General features: G+C 42.9%; 1 protein-coding gene across 1 annotated transcript in view; it reads left to right on the forward strand.

The window, feature by feature from the left end:
• il1rapl2 (interleukin 1 receptor accessory protein-like 2) overlaps positions 1 to 20,000 on the forward strand; it is a gene marked incomplete at both ends in the record, with an annotated part of 281,883 nt that overhangs the window by 3,183 nt on the left and 258,700 nt on the right. The window lies entirely within an intron of this gene.

A 20,000-nucleotide genomic window follows, 5' to 3' on the forward strand; every position in this document is an offset into this window, starting at 1 on the left:
TTCTCTCCCTCGGCTCTTCACCCCCCCTCCTCCTCTCCTCCTCTGACTCTCCGCCTCACCCCTTCAGCAGCTCTGGCGCGGGGGCGCGAGGGCCATGTCTGCCTGACATAACGTGGCGTGACAGGGCCGTCCCTGTGGATTCAGATCAAATAGACCCATAGTGTACACACAGCAGCCACAGCACTGGCGCAGGCAGCATGGGCCCAGACTCAAGCCCGGGCCTGGGATATGGCACTGGGCTGCCCAGTGCGCATCTGGATTAGATGTGGGTCTCCCTCTCATCTAATCTCTCTCTCTCTCTCTCTCGCTCTCTCTCTCTCTCTCTCTCTCTCTCTCTCTTCCTCCCGCTCTCTATCTCATTCTCTCACTCTCTCTCACTCTCTCGCTCTCTCTTTCTCCATTCTAACGGATCTCGTCTCTCTTCTAGATTGCCATCATGTCGAACAACAACACGCCATGTATCACTTTTTAAAATTCTAATGATGTTTTGAATAAGCGAGGCTGAAAGTGTTTGTTCAAACACAACAGGTAGGAGATAAGCTGGAGCGTGGCATCACAGACCTGGTGTGTGATGTAAAAGGGGGGCAGAAACCCATTAGAACAACACAATCTCACTGAGACGGTCACGGAGACATTAAAGGATCCCTTATACCGGTGTGCACTTTGCTCTCCACTAGTTAAGGACGATGCAGAGCGGCAGTTTAACTGCAGGGTTTAGATATAGACATTGGCAGCGTTCGCTGCCACGTAATTGCAGCTGTGGTTGTTTTCTTCGTGCGTGCGCTAAATGTTAAGGTGCTGGCATCCAAAGCACCCGGCGGTGATATGTTGTTGCTGTTCTGGAAGGGCAGCACCATGTTAAGGTTTGCTAAACCTCGGCAAGTGTCGCTCTCCATTGCGGTGAATAGCATACAGCTAACTCTAATGTCACGCCAGCTATTAACCTCCCGAATCAATTCAATTACGTATGCTTGAATGGCTTTAAGTGCTTTCCTTTGGACTACATGTCTATTTCACCCCTCAGTGCAAATGGTTTTCATTTGTTTTTAAGTATAGAAAAAGGTAGGATAGTGTGCAGAAACAGCCTTGTAAAACGCGCTGCACATATTTATTCGGATACTTTCAGTGTCGGGGAATTATGCATTAGTATTATTTTGCCACCACTCGCTATGGAATCATGTGCATACGGGCAAAGCAGATTGCACTTATAGTGTCTACAGAAGTAGAACATTGCACTTTCTCATCACTTTTTCTTGTTTTTGCACAATTGGTATGGAGGATAGTTTGTGGTTTGTTTTGTGAAGTTCTCCCAGTTAACTTTCCGGTGTCCATTGTGACGTTTAAAAGGTTCTTGGTGTTTCAGTCCTCCTTGATACGACCATACATTGTGTTCCTGGCTCTCAGCGGCCCTACGTCACAGAGTTGTTTCTGCTCAGCCCCACTCTCGTCCTCGGCGGATGTGCTGTGCGTGGGCGTGTGCGTGTCCGTGCGCGTGTGTGTCCGTGTCTGCGCTATCAAAAGATGGTTAACCTATGTGTCCTCTGGAAACTCTTCCTCCGTCCCCACAGTTTAATAGAAACCAGGAGCCGTGTGTATGTCCGGTACAATGGAGGCTTCTCCGCCGCTATCCCCCCGTGACCCGACACTTTGGATTTTTTCTTGTTGTTGCTCTCTCTCTCTCTCTCTCTGTCTCTCTCTCTGTCTCTCTCTCTCTCTCTCTCTCTCTCTCTCTCTCTCTCTCTCTCAGAAACTCTTTATCTACTTCAGTCTCTCTCTATCTCAACACCTCTCCCCCTCTTTCAGGAAGTCTTTATCTACTTCATTCTCTCTCTCTCTTTCTCTACTTCAGTCTCTCTCTCTCTCTCTCTCTCTCTCTCTCCCCCGTCTCTGACTCACTCTTCTTTGTTCCCTGAGTTCCCATCCTCTTCCTCTTTTGCTCTCACTTTTATTTCTATACTTTTCTGTCACCCCCCACCATTTATCTTTGTCAGTGTTCTTCATAGCAGTTATGGCTTTCTTAATAGAGAGTTGAGAGAGTTCAGCAGAGAGGCCCAGAGAGAGGGAGAGAGAAGGGGAGCGAAAGAGAAAGAGACCGTGCGAGAGAGAGAGAGAGAGAGAGAGAGAGAGAGAGAGAGAGAGAGAGAGAGACTGAAGTAGAGAAAGAGAGAGAGAGAGAGAGAGACTAGAAGATGTATAGATAGATAGATAGATAGATAGAAAGATAGAGTGAGAGAGTGCTAGAGGAAGAGAGAGATAGATAGGAAGCATGGTGAACCCTGTTGAAAGAGAGTGTACTTGTTTTAGACATTTATTCGCCGTTTGACAGACAGAGGATCAATCGTGCAACCAATTACTGGGAGTCAATGATGGTCATCAGCAACCTACATCTTGTAAACATAGGCTACCGATGCTAAAGTTAGATATACACGTTCTCAGCAGGCCTCCACAGCACCGCCCACGCCTCAGATCAATGCCGGACCGCCCTGTTGCTGTTCCGACAATTAGCTTTCACTGTGATCTCCTTTTAATCTGCGATACACACTTTACCAGGGCAATCTGTAACCCGTATTAAAAGGCAAAAAACTCCCCCTGCACTCATTAGACTAGCCTAGCCTTGCCTCCTCGACTCTTTGCTTGATCATCCCGCCTGCAGGGACGGCCGCTCTGTAATTGGCGGCCTGTCAGACGAGGCTCAACGGTCTTGGGTTTGATTTTTGTTGTGCTGATCTGCCCGGCGATATGCAGTGTGATGTGCGTGGTATTCTCGGGGGTGAGGGGGAAGGAATGCTAAAATAAACTTTGGAGAGGCACTCAGGCCATTTCTGACAGTCCTCACTGGTGCTGTGGAGAGAGGGGGCTGGATATTATACGGAAGAATGATACATTCACAACATTTCTGAGGAGAATAGGAGGTGTACACAAATAGACTGGGTGTATTTCTGTGCACACACAGGCTCTTGGATTCTGGAATTGTTCGGATTTTGGGGCCAGCATTTGACTAATGTTACTCTGTTAATGAGGAGATTCAGAGAGACTGCACGCATGGCCACACAACCCAAGCAGCAGGCACAGCTTTTGATTCGTTAGAACAACATTAAACATCTTTAATGGAATCTAGTCCACCTCAGAAGACACCCAGGTGACAAATGAAGACAACGCAAATTGCTCATCCAGTGCGAACAAGTCAAGTCTCAGGGGGATCAACAATCTTATTTTAAACTCAACTATCAGGAGTTTTAAAATGATTACATTTAATGCAAAGCAATTAAATCATAATAGTATGAAAATAGTACAAACGGAACATTCATACAGAAATGAAAAATAATGATTGATTGAGAAAGCTATCCAGAAACAAATGATAAATTCTCTGTTTCAGGCTGCGACACTGCCAGAAAGACGCACCATAACTAAAGTTTGCTCGAAATGTAATTTGTCCACAGAATTTGTTTGCCTACTTTTTACTTAATTATCTTCTGCATTATTGACTATTGGGGATAAATAGTGTGTGAATGTGAATGTGTGTTTACGTGCATGTGTGCCTGTGTGTGTGTTGTGTTTGGGAGAGGGAGAATGAGAGCTAGACAAAGGACAGAGTAAGGAGTCAAATAAATGGAAAGCTTCTTGCACAAGTGAGCTGCAGCCTGTTTATGTCAACATTAATCTCAGCTAAAATTGCTGACTTTCTACACAGGACACACACACACACACACACACACACACACACACACGCACACACACTGACAAACACCCATACAAACACACACAGACACCTACACATGCATACACACACGTACACACAGACACACAGTCTGACACACTCTAACAGACACACAGACACACACTCTCACATATACACACACACACACATTACACACACTGACAAACACACACACTCTAACACAAATACATGCATAAACACACACATACAGACGCACAGACACACTGTAACACACATACACAAACACACACACTCTGACACACAAACACACACACACACACGCACACACACACACACACACACACACACACACACACACACACACACACACACACACACACACACACACACACACACACACACACACACTCACATCCCCCCACACAGGGGCAGAAGGGTTCAGTCCTGCCTCCTCCACTAGAAGCTCCACCAGTGACTGCGCCACACAGGCCCGGCCGGTGGTAATTAAGTTCTACATGTGCAAATCCAGTTGTGGAGCATTGCTTATGAGATCGCCTGTATAATCACATTGGCCCAAAAGGGAGAGAGCAGTTACTTAGCATTTAAATGGGTTCTCCCATTCTGCAAGTGTGTGCGTACCAGCCTGCTCGCACATGTGTGTGTGTGTGTGTGTGTGTGTGTGTGTGTGTATGAGAGTGTGTTTGTGTGTGTGTGTGTGTGTTTTTACTGCTCATACCAAATATGGAGGCATGCAGGGTTGTTTTTATGTGTGTGATAAACAAGGAGGAGTATTTGTCTTGTATTTTATGCTCATGTGTTAATCTTTATGCTATAATATATCTGCACGTATGCTCTTCTGATTATGTGGCTCCTGGTTAATGAAAATGCCACTGGATTATGTTAGCGTGTGTGAATGTGTGTGTGTGTGTGTGTGTGTGTGTGTGTGTGTGTGTGTGTTTGTGTGTGTGTGAATGTGAATGAAGGGTGGACATAATACCAGTGTATTATTTATCCTTGTATCCCAGTGACCTTGTCGTTTCAACAGAAGTCTTGCTGGGGGAATATTGGAGGAATTAAAAAGCACTGTGTGTCACAATCGGGAATTCTATCACTGTGAGTAGGGTTTGTCCGATTTATTGGAAACCCGATATATGGGTCTGATATTGGCGTTTCACTAAGGATAGTGTGTGGGCCTGTGAGCGTCCTCCCCTCTGTGGATTTAAACTGAAGCGTTGTTCAACCACCACTGCTGGAATGTGTTTTCCAGCAGTTTCCTCCCTATCGGTTAGAGCAGCTATTAGTTGTTTCAGCTACTTTGTTTTCTGGTTTTAGTCAGATCAATGTATCTGCCAATATGACCATGGGCAATGAAAACATCCATTCGTTTATTTTATATTTTACTATGGTTGCTTCACTTTCAACATGAGGTGGCTTGACGTTCACGCTGGAGGGGTATCGGTGAATGAAGGATTCATTAGACGACCGCCTACTGTATTCAGAATACATCCAAAGCAGCACATCACAACTTCATCCTGAGTGAATGTACACAATGGAGCTCTTTTCAGAAAACGTTCGGAACATGATAGGCAACGCAGCGCTATTCATTACACAATATCATCCACAACCTATTCTTAATGTCCTTCCGTGGTGGGGAAAAGAAAAATGGCGAAACATCTAGCTATGATGAGGCACTGAGTTCATTGTTATGTTTCTGGTGAGGGATTATGAGTTTAGCTCTCTGTCATTAGGAATTTCTTTTACAAACGCAGCTGTTCTCGCCAGCTCACACTGTGATGCTTTAGGAACACGCTGAGGTTTGATGTTTCTGACAACATTTAACAATCATGAGCATGGCATTGACCTCAACTTGAACCCAACCTGAACTCTGAAGTCCCCTCCTGGCGCAAAATAGATGAACCGCTGTCAAAATAAAAGTCCTACACTTTGCGTCAGTAAGAAGTAAGGTACTTACTGTTGGATACTTGCTGCTTACTCATTTGTTTTTAATTTAGTCTTTGTTTAGAAAAACAAGAATGAAGAAATATAATTTAAGTAATTTAGTTTAAATGGCAGTAGGTTATACATTTGTATCTGCATATTTTGTTTTGCAATAAACAATATTAAATATCAGCACGTAATATTGTTGTTGGCAGCCTATGTCAATGAAATATCAGAATCCTCCCAAACTAATTATATGAGATGTACCCTGATTGAGAGTTGAAGTTTAACTTAATCTCCGTTCAATACAAGGTTGAGAGGTTAGGGTTTAGTAGTCAATTCAACCTGAGCAGTTCGAACCTCTTCTTGAATTTCACAACAGTCTTTGTGTGCGTTTGTGTCACAAATTATTGTGAGACATAACTCTATAGTGGAGTTGGAGCATTGTTCTCCAGCCTTGTTATTCAGATAAGGGAGGTGATCTGTCGAGGGGCGGATGGCTCGTCTCTCCAACCCGTACCTGGGAGTGGGCATCAACCTCTACACTATGTAATCACATTTTGTGCTGGGTGTCAGTTTAACTTGAAAGTACAGCATATTGCTGAATACTGTATCAAATAATCAGCAATTTCAGGTTTCAGTTCTTTAAAAACCACATGTACATCTTCATAAGGAGAAGGTAGGGTAAAAGTATGATCCGACGACGAGGATGGGACACAATGTCAGCGACAAACCCACGAGTCCACTTCGTTCCCTCGCTCATTCAGGTTGACTCATCTGGTCTGAGTTAAATAAATTATACAGTAACCTTTGACCTCAGGGATTATCATGTCAAACGCTACCGTGGCACACTGTTCTTTGATGAACAGGGGCAGCCTCCCCAACAGCACAAGCCTGTCATGCTAGCCCACGAGCAGAAGGAGGTACATGATATTAAAGCAATTGGTTCATGGGCATGACAAAAGAATGAGGTAATCTTCTGTATCCAACAGAGAAGGAGAATCAAATGGCCAGACAATTATTTGAACGCTCGGTCTGCCCTCCGGGGTCATCTCTTCACCCGATGAATGGAATCCAGTGTTCTAAAAATGTACCCCTTACGAGCACTAAATGCGAAAAAGCAAAAGGGTTTGAATGTGTTTTTATTACAATTTTAAGTATCCTATACTTTTGCTTTAAACTCAGTCACAGAAACAGATTTCCATGCAGTACTGGCCTGCTGCAAGTGTTTGTTAGGCTAGCATAGCATATGTGTCGATATCGTATGAAAGTTCTCAATATCCCAATTCATCCCGTTAGAACAAAAGGTGTCAATAAGTAATTGGTAGTCAAAGGTAAGCTATTCATATTTCACACCGCCTTCATGATAACGCCAATGGCAGACTTCTGCAACGGCAGAAGAATATAAAAACGAGAAATGGCCGCTGGTCTGTGAGAAAAAAAGAATGAAACTAATTTCAGAAAAGCTGATATATTGCAAGGTATTCTGTCCTCTCAGACGCGTCCCTTTGCATCCAATATACAGATAGTTAACAAAAAGAAATCCAGTAGGTGTTGCTTATGCTGAAGCGTATTTTACTGAATTTAGTATTGTGAAACTACAACACACAGAAAAGAATAAACATAAGTTACACAGCTCAAGTTACACAACTTAAAATAAATGCAATAAGTGCAACCAACAAAATACTCCTTACATGTGTTTACATGACGTAGGCAAAAATGTCTGCAAGATGTGTTTACGTTAGCTTAATGACATACAGTAGCTCAACAGCTATTTAACCTATCTTAATAAAGGCAACAAAATATTCCCTCACATTACTCAACAAAGTAGCCTAAAACTTAGTCATATGGAAATAAACAATATTTATAGACAGATCTACATGAAGGATAAACGTGAGGAATTACGTATGGAGCTGCATTCAGCTTGTGTGGATTCTGCTAATTACAACTGCAGTAACTAAAAAACAGAATGGCGGCCGAAAACCATGTGGGAACTTGTTTTCATGCAGTACTAAAAATGCCATAGTTTGCATTGATGCCATCCCTTGCATTCTTTATGCTGATTCTCACTGGAGAAAGATTTTGCTACATGAATGAGAGTTGCCATTCCTCTAACTAGAGCATTCCAAGAAGATAAATGTTCGAACATTTGGGATCCAAGAGGCTGCTCTGTGATCTTGGTGGCAAAAGATGTAACCTGAGGTCGAATCTCTTTGTCTGTGTCTGGTTGGACAAGCTCAAACCTTTGAGTCTCATCTTCATTTTTGTTTGTCTGGGTGAGTAACGATGGGCCATGGAACCAACTGGACTGAGCCAAGTGAGCCGCTGGAATAAGTCTGGTTCCGTGGTCCGCAGGGTTCTCTTCAGTATTCACATAGTTCCACTGTTCCGGTTTGCTGGAGCTTCTTATACGAGCCACGTAGAATCTCTTTGAACTGTCGGTATAGAACCTGACTGCATCCAACTCCAGGTCTATTTCAGATTGGCTCAGCCCTGCCAGCTCAACTCCTAGGACCGCTGTGCACAGCTCCAGCCGTTGTATGGTGTGCACTGGGTAAGGAGCCAGCTTTGCTTTGCTCATGATGAAACCAACATGCCATTTCCCATCGGAGTCCAGGACACGCAGGTAAGCTACAGCAGCTATTGCCATATTAGATGCGTCTGAGAAAATGCAAAGTTTGATCGGTTTACAACCTGACATAGTGAGAGGGATGTACGGTCTTGATATGTGAATCTTTTCTGGTTCAGTCAAAGAGACAGTCCATGCCTTCCACTGTGCTTCTCTTTCAGGTGGTTTTTCTGATGCTGCTCAGAGGAAAGATCTCTTAATAGGGCCTTGCCATGCACAGTGACCGGGGAAGCAAATCCAAGAAATCAAATAGATTGTTGACAGTGGACAACACACCACGCCGAGTAAATGGCTTAACATCTTGTGAAACTCTAAAGGTGAAACTGTCACTGTTTAGTTCCCAGCTTATACCCAAACTTCTTTGGAGGGGCAAAGGATCTGCTCCCAAATCCAGATCTTTAAAATCACTTGCTCCTTCTTTCAAAGGGAAAGCCTCCATGACCTGTGCACTGTTTGAGGCTATTTTGTGGAGCCTCAAGTTTGACTGAGCAAGTAAGTCTTTGGTGCACTGGAGAAGGTCGATGGCTTTGGTCTCTGTTGACAGTGCTGCGAGTCCATCATCAACATACAAATTTCTGAGGAGAAACTCTCTTGTATCGGTGCCGTATTCAGTTTTGTCTAACTGAGCAGCTCTTCTTAGTCCATATGTGGATACTGCTGCCGCTGGACTGTTTCCGAACACGTGCACAGTCATCCAGTAGTCAATGATCTCCCTATCTGGATTGTTATCTCGGTGCCACAGGAACTGGAGAAAGTTGCGATGGTCTTCTCTGACCTTGAAAGCAAAGCATCTGTTCTATATCAGCTGTGATCGCAATTTGCTCCCTCCTGAACCTTAGTAGGACTCCCAATAGAGTGTTGTTGAGGTAAGGACCACTGAGGAGTACATCATTCAATGATGTTCCATCATATTGTGCGCTGGAATCAAAAACCACTCTTATTTTTCCTGGATTTTGGGGGTGGTAAACGCCAAACAGAGGCACATACCAACACTCTTGCCCTTGGTGCAGTTGTGAGGCTGGCTCTGCTTGGTGGTTAAAAGAAGTGTTTCTTCATCTCTGGTTTTCTGCTAAATGAGCGCTCTAGAGAAGAGAGACGTTGCACAGCATGCTGCCTGTTGTTCGGAAGCAGTTTACGAGGTGATCGAAAGGGCAGTGGCGCTACCCAGTGGTTATCATCATCCATGTACACGTCGTTTTCCATGATGTTTAGAAACATGTTATCATCAACAGACAGAGCTGGTTTGTCATCATCAGGTGTTCTTTGAAACACAGTCTCCCCTAGAGCATCTACACTGGTGGTAGCAGAGACGTTCAAGTTGTGAGGTGGGGCTGAGAAAAAATGCTTGGTTGCAGCATTCAGTTTCTCCTTCACCAGGATGCTATTAGTGCATGTCTTAAGCAAAGAGGTGCGCCCATTTTGAAGGACATGGGTCTTGTAGACGTTGACATTTTCTGAGCCTAGCCCACGAGCAGCATAGGTCGAGGCGCTGGGCGTATGGTGAGTTGTGAGGCCCATTGTGTTGTTCGCGTACTTTATGAAGGCTCGGAACGTCTCTGCCTAGCAGGAGGAGAATAGGAGAACCGGTGTCAAGAGTAGGTATTTGGTTAGCCACTGCACTGAGGTGTGGATAATACTGTGTAATATCAGGAGTAGGAATCTCTGATCGGTCATCAGGTAAGTTGTTGCATTCCAATAAGGTGGGGAGTGCTACTCTAGTCTTCCCATCTAGTGACTCTACGACGATCTGGCTTGCTCTTCTCCCTGCTGGCTCGACAATGCCTGTGCATGTCCGTAATGTATATGGAGCTGTACTGCCGTTTATGTTAAACAGGTCAAACAACTGTGATTTTGCCAGGGACCGGTTGCTCTGGTCGTCAAGCACCGCGTACACTCTGTAGGATATGTTGGGATTGTCAGCCTGGTAAACATTCACCAAATAGATGTTAGAGCAGGATCTCTGCTTGGGACCACCACCACAGATTAAAATAAATGCAATAAGTGCAAACAACAAAATACTCCTTACATGTGTTTACATGACGTAGGCTATATGAAAGATATAAAAAATAAATTGCACCAAAATGTCTGCAAGATGTGTTTACGTTAGCTTAATGACATACAGTAGCTCAACAGCTATTTAACCTTCTTAATATTAATACAGGCAACAAAATATTCCCTCACATTACTCAACAAAGTACCCTTAAACTTAGTCATATGGAAATAAACAATACTTACAGACAGATCTACATCAAGGATAAATGTGAGGAATTACGTGTGGAGCTGCATTCAGCTTGTGTGGATTGCTTTACAACTGCAGTAACTAAAAAAGAAAATGGCGGCCGAAAACCATGTGGGAACTTGTTTTCATGCAGTACCTAAAGTGGCCACTAGGCACCACTAATTTACAATGACTGGTGTCAGAACACAAGGTGCAAAAGAGAAGAAAGGCGAAGGACATGGAAGGCAGATGGAAAGAAAAAAAAATGGAAAGATAATCAGCTAGATAGTCGCTAAATGAACCACAGGAACAGTGCAGTCCGGTCTAGCACCTGTTACTGTAACCCCTGTGTCTGATTCTGTCGATCGCTATTCCATTAAGGACCCGTTCCAGCCATCGCCATCGAGGGAGTTGGAGGTTCCAGAGAAGGAGAATTCAAAGGCTGAAATGTTCTTCTCTTGTGCCTCTGCAACCCTCTTCAAGGGGCTCCTGAAATAATCAGAAGATTATTTTATGCATGAAGTTTCATCAACTTCAACTACAGTCTAGTAAACTCTTAAACTCTTATGTATAAAATGTAATTTCTCCTGCTCGGGGGCGCTCATGCAAAACAGTAAAGAAATACTTAGTTTGATGACGTTGTGAAGTAATATGTGATCATGGGAGTTGTAGTCTTTTTAAGTTAGTAATTTAATTCTAATAAAATTGCCGTTTACATGCTAGCTTATTATTAGATAAGTAGATAAGAGAAGTAGATACGGCCTTCAATTATTGGTTAGCCCAGGGCTGTTTTCCGTGGTCTAAACAATCTTACTAAAAAAATAAAATAAATTAAAGTTAACATGCTAACTTATTATTAGTTAAGTAGATAAGAGAAGTAGATAAGGCCTTCAAATGTGGGGTAGCCCAGGGCTGTTTTCCGCGGTCAAAACAATCGTACTAAAAAACGTTAGGAGCATGTGGAACTTTGTTTCAAGATTATAACATTACCATTAGCATTAAAGTGTACGCAACTAATTTGATTCTATTTGTGGCGAGAGTGGCTGGGGGTAGGGGGGTTGATAATGTATTTTTTTTAAATTTATTTGGAAATATTTAACAGATATTAAAGCTCTGAATAACAGAAATGTGAGGCGGGAACAGAAGCTGTGATTCACCGTTCCAGAAGCAGCACTCCCCAGAGCCATCGCTTGGTCAATATTTCTACACAATGGCCGAATTACAGAGTGCACTTCACTAAACAATGGACTAGCTGAAATGCAATCAAACCAGAGAAGTCTCACGTTTCAAAAAGTTCCCAATGGATGAGTATCGCTCATTTAAAGTGTATCCCACTATCCCAGAAAGAAGCAGGTTAATAACTGCATGGTGAATGGAGCTCTAGTGTGGGTGTAACACACATAGACTGTTTATATACAGGTTAAACTGACCTAACATTTTACATTTACATTTACATTTAGGGCATTTAGCAGACGCTTTTATCCAAAGCGACTTACAATAACATAGACTGTATACAGGTTAAACTGACCTAACATAGACTCTATATATACAGGTTAAACTGACCTAACATAGACTGTTTATAGTACAGGTTAAACTGACCTAACATAGACTGTATATACACAGGTTAAACTGACCTAACATAGACTGTATATATACAGGTTAAACTGACCTAACATAGACTGTATATATACAGGTTAAACTGACCTAACATAGACTGTATATAATACAGGTTAAACTGACTTAACATAGACTGTTTATAGTACAGGTTAAACCACCATAACATAGACTGTATATAATACAGGTTAAACTGACTTAACATAGACTATATATGATAGGTTAAACTGGCGTAACATAGACTGTATATGATACAGGTTAAAATTACTTAACATACACTATATAATACAGGTTAAACAGATGTAAGATAGACTGGATATGATACAGGTTAAACAGATTTAACAGAGACTACAGATTAAACTGACTTTCGTGTACATTGGTCTAAACTTTTGCAGATTTATACCAAAAAGAGAGCCTAAGATAAGAGGACGCGGGTACTTGTTGAGATGTAGAGTGTATTCTTTTCTCGTTTTTTGGTAATTCTGTCATACCTCAGATGTATTGGTGAACTCTGGATCATTCTCTTAATGAATTCGGCAAGCCGTCTTCTCTGCGGGGATTAGCCAGCCGCAATCCTTCCTCGCGCTCACGATCATGTTTCTATTCAGAGGGTTCACAGAGAGGAGAGGCTATGCACACGCGCTCTATTGTCAGGCGGGTGGTGAGGGAGCAAGGGTGAATCAATGGGCTGCACGCACCTCAACATGAAATATGACTTTACCCTTTTAAGATAATAGTCACTGCATGGAGATCGACGCGGAAGGAGTCATTTCCTGGACGGAAAAAGCAATAAAAAACGAATAAAAAATGACCCGCCCAATTAACGTGGAAAACAGTGGGGAAGCACTGCATTAGCTTGTTGGCTGATAGGAGCCACTTGTTGGAGAAGCACGTTGTAGTCGTGTAGTCTAGATCTCTAGATCTATCTCTAAATAGATGAATAGATACATATGCTATGAAATAGATAAGGCAATACATATATAAACAAATATAAATGTATGAATTAGCCAATATATTGCAATAAATAAATACATTAATAATTCAAAAAGCTTACTTTTATGTATTTCAGGAGACTTTTATTTCAAAATGCTACATTTTTCCTGTGTTTTAGTGACACAGGAAAAATGGGGGTCAAGTGGGGGTCTACAAATGGGGGTCTAGATCTAAGATGGGTAGATCAGTCTACCAGCATACTCAGTGGACTGTAGCACATGTACCCTATCTATCCATCATACATCTAGGCGGACACTCTTACTTGTGATGTCACTAAAACACAGGAAAAAAATAAAAATGGATCCGCTGATACAAGTTTGATCAATCTAATCTGCTGAGAATAGTGTGGTATCTCTGAGCCCATCAATGCCTTCCATATTGTCAGAATAACAGCTTGTCCCACCTTATTTTCACAGGCCCTGTGTGCAATAATGTCCTTCTTGCTGTAGTTTGCGGCTTCTCTATATTCAGAGCTGCTGTATATTCAGTGCTGCTGTGAACTCAATGACTCAGTGCTGTTGCTTTGGTCGGAGATGACCACGCCCCCCTCATTTGAATATACCAGATGGAAATGTGGCATTATGAAATAAATGTGTTATTTAATAAATAAAAGTGGCATTAAGCATTTAATGTGGCCTCTTGAAATTAAAGTTCCCTGATATAAGTAAATGTGGCGTGATGAAATTAAAGTAACCTTTTATTAAACCTATTAGTCCTTCTGAAAACCGTCCTTTTTAAAATGATAACATATTTAATTTATTTTAACATTTTCATTAGTTATTAATTTAAATGTATTTATATATTTATTGCTTCATTTATTCATTACACAGCCATATTTCTTTTATTCATTTAATATTGAATCAAATGGCGTTCCATAGTGAAGGGCGCATGACACCAGCCACCCAACAGTGGCTACTGGTTTCAAACAACTGGTTTCTCTGGGCTTTAATGTTGTTGGATACAATTTGGAAACTCGAAGTATACAACTCAACAGCAACACAAACACTTTGCATAACGTGTCCAGTCGTTTTTGGATATTTAGACAAAGAAAGATTTATTCAAGCAAAAGAAAAGTTCCTCCTCAGTCCTCCGGGGGCGCTGCAGCTTCCCCTCCCTCCCTCTGCGGTCGGTGAGGGGGGGGGGGGGGGGGGGGGGGGTGGGGGGGGGGCACCGCCAGGAGAAGAATAGGGGTCACCGGCCACATGTGCAGGTGATAAATCATCTCGATTTACACTCTTTTCCCTTTAACCCTGTGTTGTTCCTTTCTTTCACATCATTGGCCTCGACCTGCTCTCTCCTAATCCCACCATCAGCACTCTCTCCTCTGACCCTGTTCCTCCCTCCTCCTTACCTCTCTCTCTCTCTCTCTCTCTCTCTCTCTCTCTCTCTCTCTCTCTCTCTCTCTCTCGCTCTCTCTCCCTTATACCTGACCAACAGTTGTGTGATCGTGTTCACCATGTCTCCTGGGCCTTGGCGGTGTAACGGTATACAAGGATATTAAGAAATCCCAAAGGTACTATTCAGTTATGTCAAAGGGTTAAATACAGACGCTCCTCTTACTATTACAGTTTTTCTCAATCGTTAAACACGTTTTCTGAAACTATAGCTCAATTTCTCAAAACTCTAAACACAAACCTGAGAAGAGATAATCATTTTGTCAAAACGACACAAATTCTTCTCAAAACAGATTTTTCCCACCAAAGATTAAACACAGTTATCAAATGAATATCTCAGAGAGCATCAATTAAACACTGGTGTGATCAATTCAAAACACTTACATCAAAATACTATTTACATATGTTTTGGTTTTATGAGGCCATGTTACATATTCCAATGTATAAAATTGTTTAGAAATAGCTTTCTTTTTTAAAGTTGTAATTAGGTGGTTCATATAGTATAAAGACTGTTGCCATATTGTAATACAATACTGTGAATATATCATATAAATATTGCATTGACACAATCGTATCAGAATAGGATAGAATGCATATTCGTCTATCCAATGAGCTCCAATGGGCTAAACTCACAATCCCAGCTTCCCAGAGTCATACTGTACACCTATAGCTGATGCTGCAACATTCTTCTGACAATACACCAATGTTACCTATTTTGGTAAATTACAGTACAGTAATTGCACTGATAAGTAAAATAAAAAGCACTACAGTAAGAAAATGTTTGGAATGTCTTTTGGGGGATCTAATGATGAAATCAGTGCAAGTACAAAAGGGTAACAAAGCAAATATATATATTTCTACTGTAATACAGTAAAATGTTCAGCTGAACTGACTGCATGAAAAAAGCTTTTCGTAGGCCAACAAAAAATAAAAATAAGAATATAAATGAGGTGAAACAGATACATGTAAATCGGTATGTATCCCACCTCCAATCCTAATCAAGCCAAAGTACCATATCTACAACACACTTTTATGCTCTGACACATGATTGAAATGTTTTGCCAGTTGAGTTTGAACAGGTGAGAAGTGAGTTAGACTTATTGGTAATAAGTTATTGCGTTTTGAAGGCTAGTGTGATCCAGGTGAACCAAGTGTGCTAAATGATGAGATTTGTGCTTAGAGTTTAGCAAAAATGTGAAAACAGTGGAATTGTGCTTAGAGTTTAGCAGTCTGGAGTGTTGTAGTTGATACATGAGCTTCAAGTCTTCAGAATTGTGTGCACAGTTCCATTTTTTGTGTGTATACAATCGAGAAAACTGTAAGAAATCCCAAAGGTCCTATTCAATTATGTCAAAGGGTTAAATACAGACGCTCCTCTTTTTATTAAACCTTTTCCCGACATCTTATGTATATGAATGCTTTTTTTGTCATGTTAGACATTTAGACCTTGGTGAAGGTATTTTAAGCCAGACGTTGGAATGACCTCACAGTGAATGAAAGCCTTGACCCCCGGTATGAGTCCTGTCTGTCCAGCAGTGTGTACCTGCCTGAGAGCTGGCAACTGAGCTCCTCTTTATAAAGCCATCGTTTATAAATGACTCTGCCCTTAACAACGTCCTAACTAACATGCATTAACTGGATATGTCCCATGTTTCACATGTCCCAGTATGATATAACATCAAAATCACAGTTTAGACATGTCCCGCCACAGATAGCAGGTAAAAAGCAGTTTGACCAGTGGAGCTCTGATGGGGTGGATCAAACATAAACCATAATAGTACAGCTTCAACTGACTTTGATACACAGTGTGTACATTGCTGGAATTTAAACCCAGCAAGATTTGATGTGGTAGACTCAATTGCTTAAAGTCACACCATTGTAGACAATGCCAGACATGACGCAACAATGACTTCTGTCACCAGCAGCTCAGCTTTGAGGTGTATTGATGTGTTACGGAAATACCCTCAAACACCGTGTTCCCGCTTAAACATCAGGGAGGTATGGAAAAAGGCAACAATAGATTCCGCCCAAGAACCTTTCTCTTCCTCTCTTTAGGCATCCTCAACATCCTCCTCCTCATCCTCCTCCGTCTTCTCCTGCTTCCCTGTCTCCTCCTCCTCCTCCTCCTCCTCTCCTCCTCCTCCTCCTCATCCTCTCCTCCTCCTCCTCCTCATCCTCCCCTCCTCCTCCTCCTCCCCCTCCTCCTCCTCCTCTCTCTGGACCAGATTGGCTCCATCGGTTATTTTCCCCTCCTCATTATTGTGGGTTCTGCTGCAGCTCACCGAGGTTAGAGCTTCCACGTGCCGTGGCTCCACATCAGACCAGCATCATCGGGTCGAACGGACAGGGCCCTGATTCTGACTCAACGACTGCCCTGATGCATACACTCACACACACACACACACACACACACACACACACACACACACACACACACACACACACACACACACACACAGGCGCACACCAATGCACGCACGCATACTGTCTCTGACTCTGTGCTCAAAAGTTCAAACATGGTGACCTAGTTTGAAGTTGACCTTTCATGGAACGTCCCATTACGGTGCTGAGCTTTGTGTCCCTTCACAGGTTCAAACAGAACGTATAAAAGGAGCGGCGCGCACTGATGTTCACCTCCCATCCAGATGAGAGGAATCAAAGCTGGTTCAGATGAAGGCCTCATTCCTGAAAACAATGTTGAACGTAGAGAATTATGAAACATAGTAAAAAGCTTAGTGGTACCAGCAAAACCGGAATAAATCAGAGGAAATCTTACAAATGAGCTAACATATTTATTTATACAAGCTAGCCAAATGAAGAACTGCATGCCGGTGACCTACACTCTATTGTTTTGCAAAAAAGGGCAACACATGGTTCAAATCCCCCCACTCTCCTTGTGTTGGTACGGCCTAAGATGACTACCGGGTTTTCAAGTGGTTCTCTTGGAACCATTGGACCAGTAAGCTAGGTGGCAGGATAATATTCATGCATTTTTTTTATACATTACAAAAAAAGGTTAATCGAGGATATCTGACTCGGTTTCCACAACTTTATCAACCTCACAACAGGGATACGATCTTTAAAATAAATTCAGTCACAGCGTGTCCAACCTCTTCGTACTGCTCTGTATAAATCACTTTTTCCATGGACGAACACGAACAATCAGTCATTTAATTCAGAGCTTTTTCAAAATGTCTTATTTTTTAAACAAATGTTTCCAGAATGGGATCAATGATGTTGAATAAAGTGCTTTTAAACGTTCGATATTGCAATACACTAGCACGCGAACGCACACACACATGCACGCACGCACGCATGCACGCACACACACACACACACACACACACACACACACACATACACACGCACACACACACACACACACACACACACACACACACACACACACACACACACACACACACACACACACACACACACACACGCGCGCTCATGCACACGCACACACACAATCATGCACACTTCACTGTACAAATATTAAACTAAACTATTTTACGTTGTGTAAGCTCTTATAGATAGCTGGACCATGGGTCATCTGAGTGTATGTGTGTGTGCCTCCCAGGGCTACTGACCATGACCTCTGACCTGCCCATTGTGATACCTTCCTCTAGTGTGCAATATGGCTGCACGGTCTGCCTGTCCGTCTTTTGTTGGGGCCAAACCACACGAATTCCAAGGCCGATTTATGAATGATTTGAAGTCAGCAAAGACATCTGTGGACTTTACAGATGGAGGTTGACCCCAAGTTGTTTGTTTGACCTTTGTCATGTGGTCAAAACATGGTCACGGGGGAAGGCGCTGCTTCCATCAGACCTGCGCCTTTTGATTTGTGTTTCCCAAAGACTACAGTTGCTGATTGTGCGCGCAAACAAGAATGGAGAATCAGTCAGTGGTCAAGGATGCACTACTGAATCGTTTCCTTATCGTTTCAGAATGAGGAAGTCGTGCAGTGCGGCCAGCGCCGTAGTGGAGAACGAGCCCACACACTGATTAGCATCCTCCCCAATCCCCCCTTCCACTCTTTAGACTTCCTTTAACCTCATATACTCAATCATGTCTGACTCAACGCTGTATAATGTCCCACTTCACCTGTTGCGTTTTAACTACTCTGTGGATTTTGTTAATTGGATAGGATTATATCTTTAAATCCTACTCCTCTCCTTTACTGTCTGCGGTGACACCCCCAACTCAGTCCCCGGTCTGGGATTAATAGAGCACACCTTGTCTTAACTAATAATATTGTAATACTTTTGCCTCTTGGCACACTCTAATAACTGTTTACTTACCTTTATTTAATGCATACATCTTTTAGTATTGCAAATTTTTTGTAGCGGTTTGGATTCAACTGATGACAGTGACGCATGTATTCTGAAAAATACAACACCCACTGCAGCATTTCAGCAGCTTTGACGCCAAACAGTAGCTCTTGAAACCCCAGCAATATAATGATCCTCAGCAGGTGGCTGGGACAGTACATGTGCTTTCCTCTCTGGGAAATAATGACCAGTCTGCAAAGTAGGAGATGGCACGGCTTGACCTGTGTCTCTTCTGCTGAGGCGATGTCACGGCAACACTTTGGTCCGCTTAGTTTGGCGGAAGCTCCCTCCGTGTTTCGGGGCTATTTTGCCCATTACCGCTGGTCAACTGTGGAGCGGGGCAGAGGAGATGGACCTGGATAGGGAGAGATAAGGAAAAGTGGATAATTGGAACGTGGATAAGAAGCACAAGGCCGATTACAAGGCAGGCGGCCGTAGCTTGGCACGTCCCTAATCACCGAGGAGGTGCCTGCCTTTCCTCTGCCGTTCTGAGGATGTGCACTGTCATTAGCAGGAGAATTACTGTCATCCCTCCCCGCTGCAAGTATTCATTTGATTAACAGATGCAGCTCAACGCCAAATGGGTCATTACACAGACTAAACTGTTGCTGTTTGCGTGTGTGTAATTGGATATGTATGCGCGTGTATTAATCTGTGTGTGGGTACATGTATGTGTGAATATTTCTGCACATTCCGCTACGGCACAAGGGTATTTGCTTCAACATGAAACATTTTTGATGTGTCTGTGTGGGTGTATGCGTGCGCACGAGGGGATGCATTATAAATAGAGATGCTCTATTGATGAAGACATATGGTGTTTCCATATGGGAGTCCCATTCTCGTTGTCGAGGTCTCAACGTCGTGACATCGCCACAACGACACAATGCCCTCCTAACCGAGAGGATGCGGCCTTTTGCCTGTCCTCAGATCTGCTCGTCTTCTGTTGTTAATTCATGGTTTGTTTTATTAACAGTACAAAGGCGAGCGTACATGCGGTCGCTCCACAAGAATGATTAGGGCAATTAAGAAGCATTCTGCGTCTCGCACGCCACCTCCGGCAGAACAACAGAGAGAGCGAGAGGGCCTTGGAAGGTTTGGTTTGTGAGCCTGCCAACGCTGCACACCCGCCCTGCCGCTGAGGAATGCGGTCTCTCATTAGCTCTCGGTGGCTCTCCTCTGTTTACTCTCTCTCAATACT

This window comes from Pollachius pollachius, assembly GCF_949987615.1.
Source record: "Pollachius pollachius genome assembly, chromosome: 10".
Classification (NCBI taxonomy): Eukaryota; Metazoa; Chordata; class Actinopteri; order Gadiformes; family Gadidae; genus Pollachius; species Pollachius pollachius.